The sequence below is a fragment of the Megascapheus bottae genome, chromosome 25 (genome assembly GCF_031878675.1).
Source record: "Megascapheus bottae isolate mThoBot1 chromosome 25, mThoBot2.hap1, whole genome shotgun sequence".
Classification (NCBI taxonomy): domain Eukaryota; kingdom Metazoa; phylum Chordata; class Mammalia; order Rodentia; family Geomyidae; genus Megascapheus; species Megascapheus bottae.
In genome coordinates this window covers 11,394,140-11,415,394 of record NC_143533.1, presented here as the reverse complement: position 1 = coordinate 11,415,394, position 21,255 = coordinate 11,394,140, and the positions used below count along the sequence as shown (strand labels likewise).

Below are 21,255 nucleotides of genomic sequence, written 5' to 3'. Positions count from 1 at the left end.
TGAATTTAAGTTTTATTACATTTTAATTTAATTTAATTTTAAGTGATTAAGTTAAAGTGGGCCTAGTCCTCATTGGTAGTCTCAGATACTCAGAAAGACTAAGGTTAAAGATCAGCCTGGGCAAAAAAGGTACTTAGAGATCATCTCAATCAAGAAATAAGCCAGCCATGATAATATTCACCTATGAATCCAGCTGTATTGGTGGCTGAGGCAGGAAGATTTTAGTCAGAGGCTAACATGAAAAGAAAGGAAGAAAGGAAGAAAGGAAGAAAGGAAGAAAGGAAGGAAGGAAGAAAGAAAGAAAGAAAGAAAGAAAGAAAGAAAGAAAGAAAGGAGGGAAGGAAGGAAGGAAGGAAGAAAGAAAGAAAGAGAGGAAAGATAAGGAAGGAAGGAAGGAAGAAAGGAAGGAAGGAAGGAAGGAAGGAAGGAAGGAAGGAAGGAAGGAAAGAGAGATAGGAAGGAAAGAAAGATAGGAAGGAAGGAAGGGAGGGAGGGAGAGAGGAAGAGAGAGAGAGAGAGAGAGAGAGAGAGAGAGAGAGAGAGAGAGAGAGAGAGAGAAAGAAACAGTGAGACTATTTTAAAAATAACCCAGAAAGCAAAAAAGGACCAGGGCATGGCTCAAATAGTAGCCTACTTGCCTACCAAGTACAAAGCCCTGAATTCAAATCTCAGTAACACAAAAACATAATAATAATAATAATAATACTGAATTGAATACCTGCCATGCCATTTTCCCTCCCAGGAGCTCTGGGAAAGCATGTGTTCATATCCACTGTAGCTGGAATCACTTGTGATGTGTGGTCATCCCTATCTTCACATCATGACAAGATTCAGTAAAACCATCAAATACACAATGCATCTGTGACTCACACTAGGTAGGAGAATAAATATCATATTGCTTTCTGTGATTTGCTCAAAAGTCCCAGAGCTCAGCAATGTATTCATGCTGATTTTTATTTTAGCCTCATCTCTTTGTTTCCTACTAGGCCTGGAAGGAAACTCTCTCTTCACTCCCAAGGGTTCTTTGCTCTGACCTAGCCTGGCTGCTGACCAAGGTAGCTGACCTCATCATACTTTGTACTTTTTAATGCAACAATTTAGTCCCTTCTCTAGATGGTCCAGATAATTAGACACTTAGAACCTCAAAACTATTCATATCTTTAGTATCCTCAGCCCACAAGATTTTCCATAACAGATGCACCAGATCTCTGACAGCTGCTGTCCATTTACTGGACTCAGACCAGATAAGCCATGTAGGTTAGAACCATTGAATTACTGCAAAAATAAGAAGGTATGCATTTGCCTGTCTTTAAAAAAAAAATAATGCATCTTTGTTCTGGCTTGTGGGGGAGGGGTCAAGTACCTTGTCCAAAATTCTTTGAATCAGGCAATGCAAATGAAAGAATAAATGGAATTGAAGTGAAGCATCCATAACTTATGACACCATCGATTTTCCCATCTTCAGGTGGTGATGAGGGAAAATAATCTGGGTAGATGAGAGGGTGAAAATTTTCCCATTGAGACTGTCCTATTTATTCACCTTCTACCAAAGAGCAAAAAGAAGCATCAGAACCCCCAGAATGCCCACTTTCAATTCAAGTCTAGTTTAACCTCTCTTCTGCATACTCTCCAAGTAGAAGATGGACAGCCTCACCCCTTCCTCCTACAGATCTTTGTTCTTCCCTGTTCTCCCTTTCCTGTACCCTCCTGGCAAATCCACACTTACCACAGACACACCAGCAAGAGGAGGGTAGACAGAGGGGTCCCTGCTCAGTCAGGAGATTGTGGGCAGACTAATCACACAGCCCCCACAAGGAATCTGAGAGTTTGGGTTTTTCCTCCCTTTGTGCAAGTTACAGGGCTGTTTCCACCACCTGCCAAGGGCCAGCTGCCAGTTCCTTTGGGAGGCATTGTTTCATCACAGAGAGCCAGGGTGGAGGGAAGATGCAGTGGCTTTGGCTCTTTTCTTTCAGGAGAGCATTTTGTTCCTCCGGCTGTCAAGAAGCCTTTGTACAGACAGGTCTTTATTCCCAGAGCAGAGGAACTGGAGACAAGCATTAGACGTTTGCCAATTTTTGATCACTTTCCTTACCCCATTATACTTGGTTCTCTTGCAATTTGTTTAGATTATGTCTTTGTCCCTGAAAGGCTTTGAGACCTTTTTTTAAAAAATGAGATTTGTCTACAATTTGGATATAAAATCAGAACAGAGAGAAAGAAATTGACATCAGGAAAAGAAGTAGGCAATATTTCCAATGTAAAGATCAGCAAGGCTGCTCTGATGGTACTTTAAAAATTCTCCAGATGGGCACTGGTGGTTCATGTCTGTAATCCTAGCTACACAGGAGGCTAAGATCTGAAGATGGTGGTTCAAGCTAGGAAAGACAGATTCTAGAGATTCTATGTCAAATTAAGCAGCAAAAAAGCCAAAAGTGGAGGTGTGACTCTAGTGGCAGGGCACCAGCTTTGAACAAAAGAAGATAAGAGAGAATGTGACACCTTGAATTCAAGCCCCAGTACAAGCACAAAAATAAGATAAAACAAAATAAAAAATTTAAATGGCTCCAATTCTCACCAGGTAAGACATGGAGGAAACAGGGTATAAGACAATTGTCATACCAGCAACAAAGAAGTACTTGGTTAATGTCAAATGAACAGTTGGGTTGTTTCATTACACTGGCTTAACCCATCCAGGCTGCAGTCATTTAGGGACATTGCTATGGAATACATTACAACTCTACACATCTCATTAGCCATTTGCATGAGCATCAAGGAGAATGTATTCTTAGCCTAATTCGAGATCCTCAATTCTCTTAAAAGGATATTAATTCTGACTCCTCTGTTTTTTTGGTTGGGTGTGGCAGCAAATGGAACCACATTGGATTGAAAACATGCAGGAGTCTATAGGTTTAATAAGGGTGATGTGAAATTTGGTATTGCCTTGTGTTCCATCAAGTTGATGATATTTAATCAGAAATATTTCAAGGTACTTCTTTCATATGAATAAAATTTACTGTTGGATTAACTGAACATGGCACTGAATGAATTTCACCAGAATCTTCTCTATTCTTTTAATGAGTTGCTTTGCATATTTGAAGTGAAGTTGCTTTGCATATTTGATCCCTCGGTTATATTACCCTGCCATAAGAAAACATAACTTAAAAACAAACTACAAGGGGGAGGGGGAGAGGGAAATGGGGACAAAAACATGAGGAGTATCATTGTGTGAGAAGTAATGCACCTATTATCTGGCTAATGTAACTGTAACCCCTCTATACATTACCCTGACAATAAAAACTAAAATTAAATTTAAAAAAACATATGTACATAGGTCATATAGGATGAGACTAAATGAAAGAATCTCTAGGATATGCAAACAAGAGCTTTTATCTTGTGTGACTGTTGTTCCTAATGTACTGTTATTTCTCTTCTCTTTTTTTGCCTTTTGGTTAATCTCATATTGTTACTGTATCTGACTTTGTTGCTTGGTATATTGTATGTACGCTTATCTGTTTATTTGAAATAGGAAAGGGAAGGGAAGGAAACAAGATGATTGGGAGAGGGTGGGAGGAAGGAAATGGGGACAAAGAACATGAGAAGGGGAGTATCAATGTGTGAAAAGTAATGGACCTACTACCTGGCGAATGTAACTGTAACCCCTCTATACATTACCCCGACAATAAACAAAGCTACAACTATTTTTATTATATTTTTATTGTAATTAATAGAAAGGTTACATTATATTCGCCAGAGAGAAGGTACATTACTTAACAATCATTGCTACCCCTTCTCATGTTAACTACAACTATTATATAGTCTTATAGCTGGAAATTTACGTATTATATAGTTGTATAGCTGGAGATTTCTTGAAAGAAATACAATTCTGATACCAAGAATAGATGCCCTTTCTCCAAGAAATCCATTTATTTTGGTAGTTTGAACTTAAGTTTGGTAGACTAGTCTGATTTTGTAGGATCTGGTGATGTGAGGCCTATGGGAAGAACCTGAACCCTAAGTCTGTGTAAAGGACTCACCTGCATGCATGCTACACAGGGTCAATCAATGCTGAGGTTCTTGGGAGAGACTATGTGAGCTCTTAATTTGTCTTGACTTTTTACTCCATCTTTACTTTTTAATTTTACAGAGTTTTCCTTGTTTCATTAAGCCATCTAGTTATTCCTGGAGCAAGGTAGAATATAATAAGCATGCTTATTAAAAGAAAAGAGGAAGCATATTAATTCCTCCAGAGAAATGAAGTTTTCTTCTGAAATTAAACTCTGAAAAAATAATAATGAAAGCAGGACTTAGAGGTCATTAGGTATTGTAGTAGACAAGGTCCTCCAGCCCTTTTATAACAAGTGTAGGCACTGCATTTGTGTATCTTCATTTTCTTTGACAAGGGAGTCTGATAAAATGCAAGGGCCTGAAAATATGTTCAGTAGCTTTCAATAACAAAATGTTAATCCAATAGTGATAGTTACACCCACAGAAATATAAAATAATAATTTCAATGACTGATCCGTAACTACAAACAACAATACAAGTCAATCTTATAGTCAGCAATTACACTTCCCCTTGGGGGGGGAGGGTAGGTCCTGACCAATGAAGAAAGGGATTCTGGCATGCTGAGAAGCTACTGCTGATTTTTATATTGATCTCGGTACTTCTTCTTTGGCCACATTTATCTTGCAAAAATTAATCCTAGTTGCTGGTGGCTCATACCTGTAATACTAGCTACTCATGAGGCTCAAATCCAGAGGATGGTGTTTCAAAGACTGCCTGAGAAAAATAGTTCTCAAGACTATTTCCAATATAACAAGCAAAAAGCTAAGCTAGAGGCATGACTCAAATAGCATCAGCCATGGGTAAACAAGAAAGCTGAAGGAGCTTGAGGCCCTGAGTTTAAACACTGATGCTGACCAAAAAAAATGTGTGTGTGTGTTGATTATCTCAACAGATACAGAAAAGGCATTTGACAAGATCCAACACCCCTTTGTGCTGAAAGCTCTGGAGAAACTAGGAATCCATGGAACATTCCTCAGTATAATAAAGGCTGTGTATCACAAACCCACAGCTAGTATTATACTTAATGGCGAAAGCTAAAGCCATTGCCTCTAAAATCAGGAACGAGACAAGGATGCCCACTCTCTCCACTCCTCTTTAACTTAGTAATAGAATTCCTAGCCAGAGCAATAAGGCAAGAAGCAAGCATAAAGGGGATCCAAATAGGGAAAGAGGAAGTGAAACTTTCCCTCTTTGCAGATGACTTGATTTTGAATTTAAAGAACCCTATAGACTCTACTCCCAAGCTCCTTGAGCTGATTCAAAACTTTGGCAAGGTAGCAGGATATAAAATTAACCCTCAAAAATCAACCACTTTCCTATATGCCAACAATGAGAGGAACGAGGCAACAATCAGGAAAGCAACTCCTTTTGCAATAGCCTCAAAGAAAATAAAGTACCTAGGAATTAACTAAGAATGTAAAGGACCTTTTTGATGAAAACTTTAAAACCCTGAAAAAGGAAATTAAAGAAGAACTGAGGAAATGGAAAAACCTCCCATTCTCCTGGATTGGAAGAATTAATATCGTGAAAATGGCAATCTTGCCAAGGGCTATCTACATATTCCATGCAATACCTATAAATATCCCAATGTCATTCTTTAAAGAAATAGAAGAAGCAATCCAAATTTTCATATGGAATAATAAAAGACTCCATATAGCAAAAACAATTCTTAGCACAAAGAACAAACAGCTCAGGGGAATTCCAATACCAAACAGAGCTATACAGAGCTATAGTGACCAAAACAGCTTGGTACTGGCACAAGAACAGGCCTGAAGACCCATGGAATAGAACTGAGGACTCAGATATTAACCCACAGACCTATGGCCACCTAATTTTTAACAAGGGAGCTAAAAAAATAGAATGGAAGAAAAACAGCCTCTTTATCAAGTGGTGCTGGCAGAACTGATTAAGCACTTGCAGAAAACTAAAGTTAGATCCTTCTTTGTCACCCTGCACAGGGATTAACTGCAAATGGATCAAAGACCTCGAGGTAAAAGCAGATACACTGAAAACTTTACAAAAGGAATAGGAGATACACTAGGCCTCCTTGGCACAGGTCGAAATTTTCTTAATAAGGACCTAGAAACACAACAAATCAGAGAAAGTCTGGATAAGTGGGACTGCATTAAACTGCAGAGCTTCTGTATGGCATAGGATACAGCTAGCAAATTAACTAGAAAGCCTACACAGTGGGAGAAGGTCTTCATTAACCATACAACGGACAAAGGCCTCATATCTAAAATATATCAACAACTCAAAAAATTGAATCACTTCCAAACTAATCTCCAAAGAAACAACCATCCCATTAAAAGATGGGCTAAAGACTTAAAGAGAGTCTTCTCTGGAGAAGAATAAGAATGGCCTATAGACACATGAAGAAATGTTCGACATCTCTGGTCATAAAAGAAATGCAAATCAAAAAAACTCTAAGATTCCACCTCACTCCAGTTAGAATGGCCAGGATCAAGAAATCTAATAACAACAGATGCTAGAGGGGATGCAGCCAGGAAGGATCACTACTACACTGTTGGTGGGAGTACAAACTCATTCATCCACTATGGAAAACAGTATGGCAGTTCCTCAAAAGACTAAACATAGAGCTCCCCTAGGACCCAGCAATTCCACTACTTGGCATTTACCCAGTCGTCCAGAAGCAAGGCATACTAAATCCACTAGCACAATGATGTTCATTGCAGCACTATTTACCACAGCAAAGCTATGGAACCAACCCAGATGTCCCTCAGTTGATGAGTGGATCAACAAGATGTGGTATTTATACACAATGGAATTCTATGCAGCTGTCAGAAAGAACAACATTCCCCCATTTGTAAGGAAATGGAAAGACTTAGAAAAAATCATATTAAGTGAAGTAAGCCGACTCAAACGAACACAGGCTCAATGGTTTCTCTCATTTGTCATAATCAGTAGAAACCTTGGGCTCTCCTAGCAGAGATTTACAATAGAACAAAACCTAGATACATAAGGCCATATAGTATGACACTAAATGAAAGGACCTCCAGGATAAGGAAACAAAAGCCATATAATGAGTGACTGTTGTCCTTAATGTACTATGTTATCTCTCATCTCTTTTGCTTTCCCTTGGCTATCTCATATTGTTACAGTATTTTACCTTGTTATCTGATATATTGTATATATGCATATTTGATTATTTGAAATTGAATAGGGAAAGGGGGAAAACAAGATGAGGGGCGGGGGTGGTAGGAGGGAAATGGGGACCAAGACATGAGAAAGAGTATCAATATATGTGAAGTAATGCACCCTCTGTCTGTTGAATATAATGTAACCCTTCTATTAATTACAATAAAAATATATTAAAAAATGTGCATGTGTGTGTGTGTGTGTGTGTGTGTGTGTATGTGTGTGTGTGTGTGTACACATACATACATATACTATGGCCAATTGACTCATTTGCTTGTCAGTTGGAAAGCTTGAACTCAGGGCCTGGACTTTGTCCCTTAGCTCTTTTGCTCTGGTTTTCTGGTAGTTAGACATAAGTGTCTCATGGACTTTGCTATCTTTGAACCACAATCCTCAGATCTCAGCCACCGAGATCTCATAGGTGTGAGCCACTAGCATCTGGCCCAATTGTCCATTTTTAATCTGAATACTTAGCATTGAGTGTGATGGTTCAATAAACACAAGATGAAAATCTTTACTAGGTGAGGAGTATATCTCAGCCTTGGACTTGGCAAAGGCTTCCCTTGGCAGAAACCCAGCTACAGCTCCAGTGTTTATCTTCAAAGTGCTGAATAACACCAAACCCAGCTTCAAAATCATTCTAGACTGTTTGAAACTGTGATAATCAAATGATCAATCATTCAATCAATGATGAAGGGGCAATCACCAGTATTTCCACTCATTTTGTTATCAATCTAAGTAATACGAATGAAGTATGTCATTTCATTTTGTTGCTGAGTTTAAACAGGAGTGCATTCTAGCTACCCGATGAAAAATACCATTTCATAGTTTACTGTTGGGAGCCAGAGTGGAATCAAACTGTACCTTGACTTGCATCAGACAATGGCTTTATTGTCTTATTGTTTTCTGGCCTTATTCTATGTAAATGACCTGAGATTTACCATATGAATGTAACACCTGGAGGTTCCCGGGGTCTGGAGGAGGGAAGAAGCGGGAGTAAAAAATAAACGCGGCAGTCTTTACCTGGACTGCGGACATCCCGGACCCGGTGTGTCTGTCTCTCTTCTATTTCTTCCTAGTCCTTGCCCCCTATTTCAGGAACCCCAATCTGCGAACCCTGGTTTGCTGCCGGTTGGCCCCGGCATCTGGCGCCGGAACAGGGACCCTGAAAATCTGGGACGAAGGTGAAGGACCCCTCCCTGTGGTGAGTAACACATCGTAGGACTATTAAGACAGGATCTTAAGAGAGTGTATAGTCAGGAGTAAAAATTATGGGTCAAGTTAATAGCCATAGGTCATATGTAACGATCTTAACAGGCCTACTTGAAGCCCACGGAACGTGGGTGGAAAAAGGGGTGCTTCAGAGCTTCCTACAGTTTGTCGATAACAAGGCATACCTGAGAGTCCCACGAGCAAGACATCTAAAAATAACTGTTTGGTGAAAACATTCATTTGAGCTCATGTTTTTTTGTGTTAAGTGTATCTGATTGAGTCCAATTTTCTTGTTATATGTCAATGTCTGATTATTTAAAAATCTCCGTTTCTCTGTCTTGTTCGTGTTACATATTTTTCCTTGTCCAGTTTTGTCTTTAAAATTGGTACCATTTCTAAGTATGGATCCTCATGGTTTTTCTGTGCGTACTCAAGCACACATCCTTGTTATTTATTTGAACATTTCTGGGCCTAGCATGGCCGCTCCCCCATGTCTGCAGTTGTAACAAGCCCTGGAAAAATAAATTCCAGCTAAGTTGCCTTGCAAAAAGTTTTGTTTTGAACCTGGTTCTCACCTGTAAGAGTAAAATTGGCAAAACTCTCTTGACACAAACTTCCGGAAATTGAACGGCCGATATTAATTTTGCGCGCTTTATGATCTTTGAGTATGAATGTGTGTGAATGAGTGAGTGAACATGTTCAAGGTTAAATTGTCAGCATGCTGTATAAAACAATGGATAAATTTATACTTAAACACAAAGACAATTGGGTAAATCTAAGCTTAAAACTTCAACAAAAATATTAGGTTTGAATGTTTTACAATGTCTCAAAGAATTATTGTGTTGTCTTAAAGAAAAACTGGTAAATATTTTTCTAGATCCTGAAATCTGCATTTTATTGCAGGGCATACAGCTGTTTACATTGTAAACATTGTATCCTGTTCAGCACAGAGGTGTTAGGGAATTTGGGATTTATTACTTTAAGTTAAAGTTTGGAAACATGTATTAGAGATTTAAATGTAAAATTGTTCATTAACGTCAGAAACTTTGCCTGTCCTTTCTTGCAAACTGACACTAGAAATCTGATGGTAAAATGTGGATAATGTGATTAGTATTTTAAAGGAATGTTTAAAGGTTTATCTCCATGCTATTGGGTGTATTTTAAAAAGGAGAGGAAACTAAGTCCAGACTTAGACTTTTGGTGCACTGATGTCTATAGTTCTTGAATTTGGGAAAAACTGTTATTTGAGTTTAAACTGTTGTTGGAGTTCTGGACAGTAATCTAAACTGCAAAAGAGCCCTTTTTTCTAAAAGGCAAGAGGAGTGCCTTGGGCCTTAGGGGGCCTGAAGGCAGAAGGAGTTCTTTGTGCCCTTAAAGGTTTTTCAATTGCAAATAAAGGCTAAGGTGTTAATTGTTTAAGCCAATATCAGTAAAAGTTATTAAGAACATTGGAAATGGGTTTCTAAACAATATTTGAAAGTGAAGTTGTCTTAAATGTTTAAAGAAAGAGAAAAAAGGAAAATTAGGACTACCAAAGTAATTGCTTAATTGCTATTTCAGCTTGCTCTTGTAAGTTACCTTATAGCAACTTCCAGCTAGCCCATGGAGAAGGACAGCAATCCTTATTCAGATGTAACTTTGGCTTTTACCAGGTTCTAGGTAAGCTCATGCTTAGAGACTATTTCTGTGTTGACCACCTTGTTGCTTTTTTTTTTTTTTTTTTTTTTTTTTTTTTTTGCCAGTCCTGGGCCTGAGCTCAGAGCCTGAGCACTGTCCTTGGACTTTCTCAAGGCTAGAGCTCTACCACTTGAGCCTCAGCACCACTTCCGGCTTTTTTCTATATGTGGTACCGAGGAATTGAACCCGGGTCTTCGTGTATGCTAGGCAAGCACTTTAACCACTAGGCCAAACTCCTGGCCCACCTTGTTGCTTTAATTGGAGTAACGTGGCCTTTTGTAGGACTCATTGATCTGAAAGCCGCAGCTTTGAGCCTGCCCGGGCAAAGCAAAGTCCCTGTGAGACTATGGTGTCTAATCTGCCAGCAGGATGCTGGGACAGAGTTGCTTTGGAGCTTGAAGTGGCAGAGTGCTAGCTCTGAGCTGAAAAGCTGGGGGGAAGCACTTAAGCACCAAGCTCGGGACTCATAGTGGTAGGGTGCTAGCCTTGAGCTGGAGAGCTGAGAGACAGTACCCAGGCCCTGAGTTCAAGTACAGCAACCAACAAAGTGAAATGCCAATGGCATGTTTATCCCTGTGTGGAGAGACACTACTGGGACACGAAAGCCTCTGCTTGGATGGCAGAGATGGTGTCAGATCTTAGTCACTTGTGCTTGGCCAATCAAATTAATCAGAGCTGGGAGGTCATAGAATAGTTTGTAAGCATGCCTTACTAATGCCCGTGCCTTTCATAACTGGGCAGGAACTTGTCAATCTTCTGTGATAGTGGGTAGTTTAAAGTCCTAATTGAGTGAAATTTTTATTTTTTATTTTTGACACCAGCCACAAATTCAGGAAAAGTTTGTGGATCTGAGGCTTGTGTCTCTATTAATCTGTTTAGATCTGACAACTGAAGCATTGTTAAGGTTGCAGAAATTTAGTTCCCCAGACAATCAAGAAAAAGCCTTTGCAAATCGGTGCTATGTAAGCTACACTATTGTAGCCAAAGATGGTTTGTGCAGTTGTTAAATGTCAAATATGATCTCTAGTTTGGAGTAAATTATTGTTCCTAATATCTAATCCTTGCAACCCCTTGATAAAACAGGCTAGGCTTCTTAAGGTCCCTGGTCAAGCACAGAGACAACTCCCCTGAGTCAGCTTGAAGAAGTCACAGAAGTTGAATCTCCGCCCATCAATCCCCATTAGACCAAGGGACCAAAGTCATTTTTGGAAAATGTGACAGGATAAATTAGGGGTATAGAAAAGAGTAAAAATTGCACTTGTGTTTCTTTTAAAATAAAAAACGGGGGATATGTTGGGAGCCAGAGTGGAATCAAACTGTACCTTGACTTGCATCAGACAATGGCTTTATTGTCTTATTGTTTTCTGGCCTTATTCTATGTAAATGACCTGAGATTTACCATATGAATGTAACACCTGGAGGTTCCCGGGGTCTGGAGGAGGGAAGAAGCGGGAGTAAAAAATAAACGCGGCAGTCTTTACCTGGACTGCGGACATCCCAGACCCGGTGTGTCTGTCTCTCTTCTATTTCTTCCTAGTCCTTGCCCCCTATTTCAGGAACCCCAATCTGCGAACCCTGGTTTGCTGCCGGTTGGCCCCGGCAGTTTACATGTTAGTTACCATACTTATTTTTGTTAACATACATAACAAGTAGGGTTTTGCACATCTATACAGTGTTTCCTGACCAATATTACCCTATTAGTCTGCCCCTTCTTAAAACAATTTTCAACAGGTTTCATTGTTATAATTTCATCCATACAGATCATCTACATTGACCCTATTCATCCTCAGGCATTCTCTTTATTAGCCCTCCCCACACCTGCTGGTAACCTCCTCCCAACAGAGCTGTTTACTTTCCTGTCATTCATGTTTTCAGTATGCATTAGTTGCACCAAGTGGGTTCACTCTGGTCTTTCTTTCAGAAGTCCATATATAATGTTTTGTACAGAACAACCCTCTCTACTGTTTTCTCTTCTCCTGTCTCTACCAATCCCTATTGATCAACAGCTTTCATTGGGCTTCTTTATGCTACCTTTATACATAATTACACGATGCCTCTGTAAAAATGTTACAGAGATTATTGTTATACAGTCTTTTGTACCAAAACCAGTTTTGACTTTTCAAATGATTAACTAGAAAAAGAAAATAAGTTGGTGACATAAATAATAGTGCATGCATTAGCTAGTTAACTTACATTCTTTTTGAGCCAAGGAATTATTTAAATATAGAAATTTAAATAATAATGCAAGGCAGAATAATAGAGATTCAATTGTATCATAACTCTAATCCTCATAGAACTGTGTGGTATATTAGCATCCATTCCATTAAAAAATCTTTAAGGAGTGTATTTAAATTGTCATTATTTCATTCCATTTAGGTCAAGAATCTTTTAACAAAAAGTCTTATTTCTTACATCTTGTGAGGGTAGAGGATGTCACTGATCAAGATGCATTATATTCATAAACTGCTTTGTTAAATGGTACCTCCTTTGTACAACTACTTAAAGATAATACAAAATTTAAAAATACAGTGTCAAGTTCACTATATCAAACTCTCATGCAAGAGCACAACGGATATAACAACATTCACAATAAGTCATCCAGGCAAAATGAAAAATTAAAAGAATATAATACAAAAAAGAAATGATCAGATGCAGAAAGGAGCCTTGTAATCTTTATAGCCTCTCTACTCCATGAAAGCTAAACCTTTAAACAAAAAAGTATTGCAGAGATGAGATTCTCATGCCTTATGTTAGTACATAGATAAAACTTTGAATGGAAGATATTTTAAATAGACCAATCTATATTCCTAATAAGAAACATAATACTATAGAGCTTTCTTCTGAATTATATTCTATTAGGAACATTTGCCTACTGATGATATTAAATTTATTAGTTCAAAGTGAATTTCCAGCTGGGCGCCAGTGGCTCATACCTGTAATCATACCTACTCAGGAAGCTGAGATTTCAGTTTGAAGCTAGCTCTGAGCATCAAAGTCTTCCAGACTCTCGGTTCCAACTAATCAGCAAGTATCTGGATTGGTGGTCTGGTTCTGTTAGTAGAGCAAGCAAGCTGAAGGAGCCTGAGGTCCTGGATTAGAGCCCCAATAACAAGTAACTATAGAGTTTTCTAAAGTCTTGGAAGCTTCAGATACATAACGAGAAACTTATTTTTAAAAATTTACCTACCTTTCCATTTCCTTATAATTTGAGCAATGTCATTCTTTCTGATGGCAGCATAGAATTTGATTGAAGAAAGGTACATCTTCTTGATCCAATCATCTACTGAGGGTCACCTGGGTCTTGGAAAAAATCATATTAAGTGAAGAAGCCAAACCCAAAGGAACATAGGCTCAATTATCTCCTTCATTTGTAATAATTAGTACACATCTAAGACTCTCGTAGCAGAGGATTACAATAGCTTAAAACCTAGGTACATAAGGTCTTATAGGATGAGACTAAGTAAAAGGATCTCTAGGATATGCAAACAAGAGCTTTATCTTGTGTGATTGTTGTTCTTAATGTACTATGTTATTTCTCTTCTCTTTTTTGCCCTTTGGTTAATCTCATATTGTTACTGTATCTGACTTTGATACCTGGTATATTGTATATTTGTTTGTTTATTTGAAGTAGGAAAAGGAAGGGGGGAGAAACAAAATGATTGGGAGGGGGTGGGAGGAGGGGAATAGGGACAAAAACATGAGAAGGGGTATCCATGTGTGAGAAGTAATGCACCTACTACCTGTAACTGTAACCCCTCTATACATTACCCCAACAATAAAAATAAGAAATAAAAACTTGCCTACCATAATTTTAAAGATAAAATGGTCACAATCATTTTTCTAAGTAAAGATTTATTTTTATCCTGTAGAACTTCACTCAGTAATGGTGAAATTTGAACACTTGGCTGGTTTTTCATTTAGGCAATGTCTTCTTTAAGTGTTATTTCAAAGTTGATCTTTCCGATTTTTTTATTTAAAAATACTTAACACTGGGAAGCAAGAGCCTTGTTAACCAGAGGCAATGCCACAGAGAAAACATGGGCACAACTGCATGCAATATTCAGAATCTTAAACGTTATGTGCAAATCTTAGAATTCCTACTCCATTGTCTGCTATAAGACTATGTTCTAGCCTAAGACACTACAAAAACTACCCACTTCTGACCCTCAAGTCACCAGCTTTTGAAAAGAATGATGGTAAGGATGTGAGGAACAAAGGAACCCGAATACATTGTTTGGCAGAAATGTAAATTAATATAACCACTACGGAAGTCAGCATGGAGATACCCTATGAAAACTGAAAATAGAAATATCCTATGATTTAGTGATACCATTCTTGGGTGTTTATCTGAAAGACCTTCTAGTCAAAATACTATAAAAACACTTTCCCACCATGTTCGTGGTCAAATTTTTTACAAGTGATAGAAACAGCTCAGATGCCCTACAACTAAAGGATAATAGATCAAACAAAATTATATAGGATGGAATTTTATTCATCCACCAATAGGAAGCATTATTATTTCTTGTGCAGGGAAAAGGATGGACTGAGGTAAAATAGAATATGCTGTATCACATAATATCCGGCTCAGTGAGACAAAGAGCACTTTTTTACCTTCTATGTGATGTTATACCTAAAATACAAGCATATATGGAAACACATACAGAGTGATAGCTATATACACATGATCAAACTGATTTAAGTGTAGTATATGTAGGGGTTTTGTGGGTTAAACTTTTTGTACAAGCAATAGACAGCTTAACAAAATGAATGCCAATAAGCTGAGACTTGAGAGAGTTGGGGTTAAAAGGAAGAGGATGGACAAAGGAGATAGGAACAGTGGAAAAGTATAGCCATAATTCTCTGTGTCCACAGTCAAAATAGAAGTAGGGGACTTGAGATACATAGGGAGAGGGTAGAATGAGAAATGGGTGACACTGATCAAGATACCGTGTGCATGTATATGAGCATATTAAATTTTGTACAATTGTTTGTAGATATTGATAGGAAAAGGAAGAAAATAAGAGAGAAGTCTGAATAAAGTAAAATATTTGTAATTCCAGCTATCATTTCCATAGACTGTCTTCTTTCCAGGTTTTGTAGAAACCCACTCTACTTTTTTTCCATCACTCATTACAGACCAATTGTCTCCCTGGAATTGAAGGGAATATTTATTCAAGTTTCACCTGAAGCTATGGATAATAATTCATAGAAAACAATTCTCCTCAAATGCAACAACTCTCTACCCAATGTGACAGCCTCAAAGAAGTTCTTCTGGCCTATTTATATCCTCCAGGGGTGGGAAGGTGGGGGGTTGAGGTGCAGGGTGGTTCACATGGAAGGAGCTGACACTGCAACTAACTGTATACCAGGCACCGTGTAATGACACCTTTGAATGGCATAGAAAATGATTGTGTTCCAAGGCTGGGCAGTAATGAGAGGGGAGTGTATACAGAGCCACAGGCGGCATTGTTTCCAATCTAACAACACAACTGGGGATGGGGACAGGTGTGTGTTTGCTTTCCAAATAATAAATACTACTGTGATGTTTCTGTCCATGGCTTTTGAGGAGTAGATAAAGTTTGGAAGAGCCAATAGGAATTATATGACTTTCCCCTCCCCTTCCTCCTCCTTTTTATTGGGCATGGGGCTTGAACACAAGGCCTGGGCACTGTCCCTGAGCTCTTTTGCTCAAGACTAAGGGCTCTACTGCTTTGAATCACAGCTCTACTTCCAGCCTTTGTTTTTCTTTTTGAATGGCCAATTGGAGATAAGAATCTCACAGAGACTTTTCTGGCTTTGAATCGTGATCATCAGATCTCAGCCTTCTGAGTAGCTAGGATTACAGGTATCAGCCACCACATTCCTCCATAAGATTTCTTGCTTCCATACAAAGGACAGTGTAGGTGGGTTTTGGTACTTTGGGGTCACTGACAAATTTATTATCAGTAATTTACAAATTTCTCCTTCATCAAAGCTCTGTGATTTGAGCAAACGATTGGTTCTCCCGCTGCCTCATTTTCTTTACCTATAAATTATAATAGTGAATTCATAGGTTATTGGGTTGCATAGACAGACACACACATATGGATCATTTTGATAAATAAGTAGGTCAATAAATCGCTTCAGATTATATAATGCACAGCTCGTAGTAGGTGAGTAATACACATTACTTCCCCTCCACATCACCCAAGTTTCCTCTCATTTTTCTAGATGAAGAAAAAAAAAGCCAACTCAGCCCTGTCTTGGCAATGAAACCCAACCTTCCATGTGCTTTATGAGGGCAGATTCTTGCCGTCTAAAGAAAAGAGCTCCAACTCAAAAGACATCACTGTAATGTTTTACAGAACAGTGACACTTAGCTGATTTGTCAAAAATCCTTCTGCATACAAATCCACACTGGGTGCTTTTAATGAATGTCAGCCTTGGAGAATCTACGACATTGAGGTTCCTCTGTGAAGCCAGAAAGACTTGACGGCCCAACTTAGAAATTCCCTGACACTTGTATTAGCAAGGAAGCAAGACGAGTTTTCTATTCACTGGTCTTGTTCTGCTGTCAAATTCTTGGGGACTTGCCATTTCAAGCAATCTATCTAATCTCTTTAAATTAAATTATCTTCCTTTTGCCAGACAGAAAAATTTTTTTTCAGAAGAATATTATCAACTAAGTGGATCAGAAAATGTGAGTTTAAGTTCTTGGTTCCTGAGTGAAATGATATTAAAATGAATATTCTTTCCCCAGATAAATGATGCATTCCCAGGGTCATACACTACACCTGTTAGAAATGTCTTTTAAAGAACCTTCAAATTCAAAGAGGTGGGAAATATGAAAACAAAGAGAATTTCTTTCTTGGAAAGGATAGTGGGTGTAATTTAGCTTTTATCAGAACAATGATGACCTTTTCCCACCTCCATTTGTCTCTTCCATCAGTATTGTTTAACTGCCAACAACACTGGGTTGTTAATAAAATTGTAGGCAAAATGTTTTCTGTCTGAAAAGATATTCTCAACTCATCAGCTTGCTCAGACACCGTGTCTTAAAATAAAAATCACATTTATACTCTTTAAAAATCCTGCACTTCTGGCTGGGTGCTGGTGGCTTATACTTGCAAACTGAGGATCATGGTTCAAAGCCATCTCCAAAATAATCAGCAAAAAGTGAAGTTGGGAGTGTAATTTAAGTGATAAAACACCGACTGTGAGCAAGAAAATCTATGACTTCTACTGCCCACCACCCCTACCTACCTTCCCACCCTGGTCATCAGCTACCAGATATCACTTAAGAAATAACCTAGGCTGGTGCAGTGGTTCACACATGTAATCTTAGCTACTCTGGACACTGAGATCACAAGACTCATGATGTGAGGTAAAAATTTTATGATACTTCATCTTGACAAATAGAAAGCTGATTATGATGTAGTGATGCATGGCTGGTTATCTCAACTATTTCAGAAACATTAATAAGAGGACTTTGGTTCAGGGATGCCTAGGCCTAAACTTAAGACACTATTCAAAACAAGTAAGTTAAGCAGAAAGGACTGGTGGTGTGGTAAGGCCTATTTCTGAAGCAACTTCTCTGAGAAACCAACAGCCTCCAGTAGTTAAAGTTCTGCAAAGGACAATAAATGCACCTCCATGTTTGGAGCAATCTCCAAGTGTCTCAAAATGCTTCATTTTTGCTTTGCCCTGATTCACTCAGTATCCATATAATCAGAGATATAATTACTAGGAAATAATGCTAGGAAATGAAATTGTTAGAAGAAAACCACCAAAATTTCTATCTTGGTTAGGAAATTTTAAGGACATTCCCCAGCAAAACTAAGAAATGAAGATGGTGAGTGTCATGAATTTTTGTAACCATGATTTCACCATGCTTAAATATGTTGGTGTTGTGGTACACACTTAATGGGTTGTCTTTAAAAAAAGCATGAGAAGACAACAATTTCATTATGCATCACAGTTCTAAGAGCTCTGTTAGTCTTTTTTTTTATGTTACCATAATAGTTTGGAGAAAGCTGTGGGATTGATCTTGCAAAGGACAAAGAAACCAAATATTCCCCACAAGTAATGGCAGTACATGTCATTTTATACTTAAAGAAATTCTGAAGCAATTCCTCAATGTCAGGTTATGAGCTTTCTGTTCTATAACCTAGTCAAATATAAGCTCATCATTGAAAAGAGGCAATCCTGCTTTATATGGTCATTATTTCTGAAGATACACAATCTATCATGTGCAGATTTATCCCCTTTAAGGATAACAGATCTTTCTCCAGAACCAAGTCAATAATACCACGAGTAACTTCACCATGACAGAGGAAAACATGGGTGGACTGTGAAAGTGATATCAACATTTTTTAGGAAATGGGACATCCTAGATGATATTAGTGAAAATATTAACTCACTTTCTTCCTTTGCTTCTTATTTTTTTTGTTGATGGGGAGGTTGTTGTTTTGGCTTTTTTGTACTGGTATTAGGGGTTGAACTCAAGGCTTCACGCTCTTTCTTAGCTTTTTTCACTCAAGGATGGTGCTCTACCACATGTGCTACACCTCCACCCTCACATCAACCCTTTGTCTTGGTGTTGTACTAGAAAAAGACATTAGTAGGTCAAGAATGACAGGCCTTGCCGGGTGCAGTGACTCATACCTGTAATCCTAGCTAATCAGGAGGCTGAGATCTGAGGATCAAGGTTCAAAGCCAGCCTGAGCACAAAAAGCCCTGAGATTCTTATCTCCAATTAATCTCTAGAAAATGGAAAGTGGGGCTGTGGCTTAAGAGTAAGGCAGTAACCTTGAGCCCCTCAGGGACAGCGCCCAGGCTGAGTTCAAGCCCCATAACCACACACACACACACACACACACACACACACACACACACACACACACAAAACAAGCTGCTAGCCTGGCACCAGTGGCTTATACCCGTAATCCTTACTACTCAGGAAGCTGAGATCTAAGGATTGCAGTTCAGAGCAAGCCGGGAAGGCAAAGTCCATGAGAGAAAGTCCAAAAAGCCAGAAATGAAGCTATGGCCCAAGTGGTAGAGCATTAGCCTTGAGTACAGTAAGCTTGAGGATAGCACCCAGGCCCTGATTTCAAGCTCAAAGAATGACAAATCTCTAAGTCCACTGGATAGCTCAGAGCCACAAGTCCAGAATAATATCAGCTACTGGAATTTGAATGCAAGTTCTAGGTCCAAATAATTGATAACAAATGTGAGTTTTGCTAGTCTTAAAAATCTGGACAACTGAGTGTAGAGAGAGTGTAAGATCATTAAGAGATAAAGCATGGACCTCATTCAGCCTGATGGTGCTTCCAAATTCAGCAGACTCATAAATCGCTTAAGCACTGTTAAGTCTCATGTTATAGCTGAGGTTTTAATCTAAATGTGAGTGATAACCACAGGGCTCACCTGAAAGGATTATTGTGAGAATTAAATAGAATAATACATCACCAGGCTTTGTCCAATGCCCAGAGCATATGAGTTTGTGAGACATATGAGTTTGTGAGAGAGTCATGACCAAGGCAGAAGACTAACCAAAATTCCATAGAACAAAAGGTCCCTTTTAGGGACCTCCTCCTCCATGCAATGTAACCTGCTCGTGTCTTCTGGTACTTCTTTCTCCTTTGCTTTCCATTAATGAGACCCAACGACATGTATGGCTGTGTATGCACATGTATGTCCACATGTGTACATGTGGACATACATGCCAGGGGCCTGTGTGCCTTTACCATGTGTGTGTGTGCATATGTGTGAAACACTGCCAATGATAGACCACAGTAATTCCCCATGTTCATGGCTTCTGTGTTTCAGGAAGAATCACTCTGTCCTTCTGTTTATCTGTAAACCCACTGGTCCTGAAGGGCTCTGTTCCTGAATGCTGAAGCTGATCTTTACCTTGTGCCAAAGTGTTATGACTTCTGGGGCTTTAGAAGGTGAGCTCTACCCAGAAATGACACATATTCCTTAACAGAACTTCAAGGTCATAGATTGGTAAAACTAAGGGAGAATTCCAGGCCCCTTGCTGGGTGGTAAAAAAAAAAATCAGTATTTAAGTGAAATCCTTTTCATTGCACTTCATTAGAAGCCACAGCTGCTGGTAGAATCAGGTCTGTGGTATCCCCTTCTCCTCTCATTTTCCAATAACAAGTTGGGCCACAGGCTGCTGGGGAAAGGGAGGGGATGTACCCCACTCCAGTCCTTTACTTTCACTTATTTGCAGAAATGAACCCTGAACACCTTTCCCTACTGTGTTGTTCGTTGATTTTTTTCCCTTTTCCAGCCACTATTCCAATATATAATTTTTCCTTTTCTGAGTTTGTAAACGCTCAGCCACTAGGGAGGGGAACAGAAAGCACAGTGATTACAAATGAGAGATGGCACTAAACTTCCAGCTGTGAACAGGAGAAATTCAAGATGACCCATCATCTCCATGTCAATGCAAACACCATGTTATTCTGAAAGAAACCAGGAGGCCTGCATGCAGACAGCTGGAATATATGACTCGTTGCATATTTTAGCTCCAGAACTCACAGTTGTTTTTTTTTTGCAAGGAAATTTAGGGGTTTCTCGCTTGATTAAGTAGCCTACGATGGAGGGTTCAGCTGCTCCTGCACCCCACAATGGATGTGTGAAAATGATAGATTTGCATGGACCACAGGATCCAGAGCCCTTAGGGGGTCTGTACATTTATAAGAAATTCTACCATTGTTTTTGCATAGTAATTGGAGTGGTACATTCCATTGGGATGTGATTCTTATTAGAAGGAAAGGTAGTCTGCTCTCAGGTGTGTTCACTTAGAGACACTGGGACATAAAAACAGAGGAAAGCCAGACTTACTTCACGTAATATTATTTTTTCCCCAGGTTTATCTTTTTTCTTACATTCTCCCCAGGGGAATGATATGTCATTTGTAACAAGTGTGTGTGTGTGTGTGTGTGTGTGTGTGTGTGTGTGTGTGTGCGCGCGCACGCGCGTATGTGTATGTGCATGATAGGTGATAGAGAGACAGCGATAAATAGATCTATCTATGGCAAATGGAACATGGCTGTGCAAGTTTCTTTATTGCATCTTTACTTGAAATCTTCTGAATCAATGCTCACAAGTGGTATTGCTGGAGCATAAGGTAATTCTATGTTTCATTCC

At 39.0% G+C, this 21,255-nt stretch overlaps 1 long non-coding RNA gene across 5 annotated transcripts in view; it reads right to left on the bottom strand.

Annotated features, from left to right (window-relative positions):
• Window positions 1–1,833, bottom strand: part of LOC150046392 (uncharacterized) — a 247,837-nt gene extending 246,004 nt beyond the window's left edge. For 3 of the 5 annotated variants that reach the window (XR_016539608.1, XR_016539612.1, XR_016539611.1), the window contains exon 1: window positions 719–855. This is a non-coding gene — a long non-coding RNA (uncharacterized LOC150046392). Of the gene's footprint in view, window positions 1–718; window positions 856–1,363; window positions 1,482–1,726 lie in introns of those variants that run through there. The other 2 variants (XR_016539610.1, XR_016539609.1) reach the window with 2 other exon arrangements.
• Window positions 1,834–21,255: the final 19,422 nt, after the last annotated feature.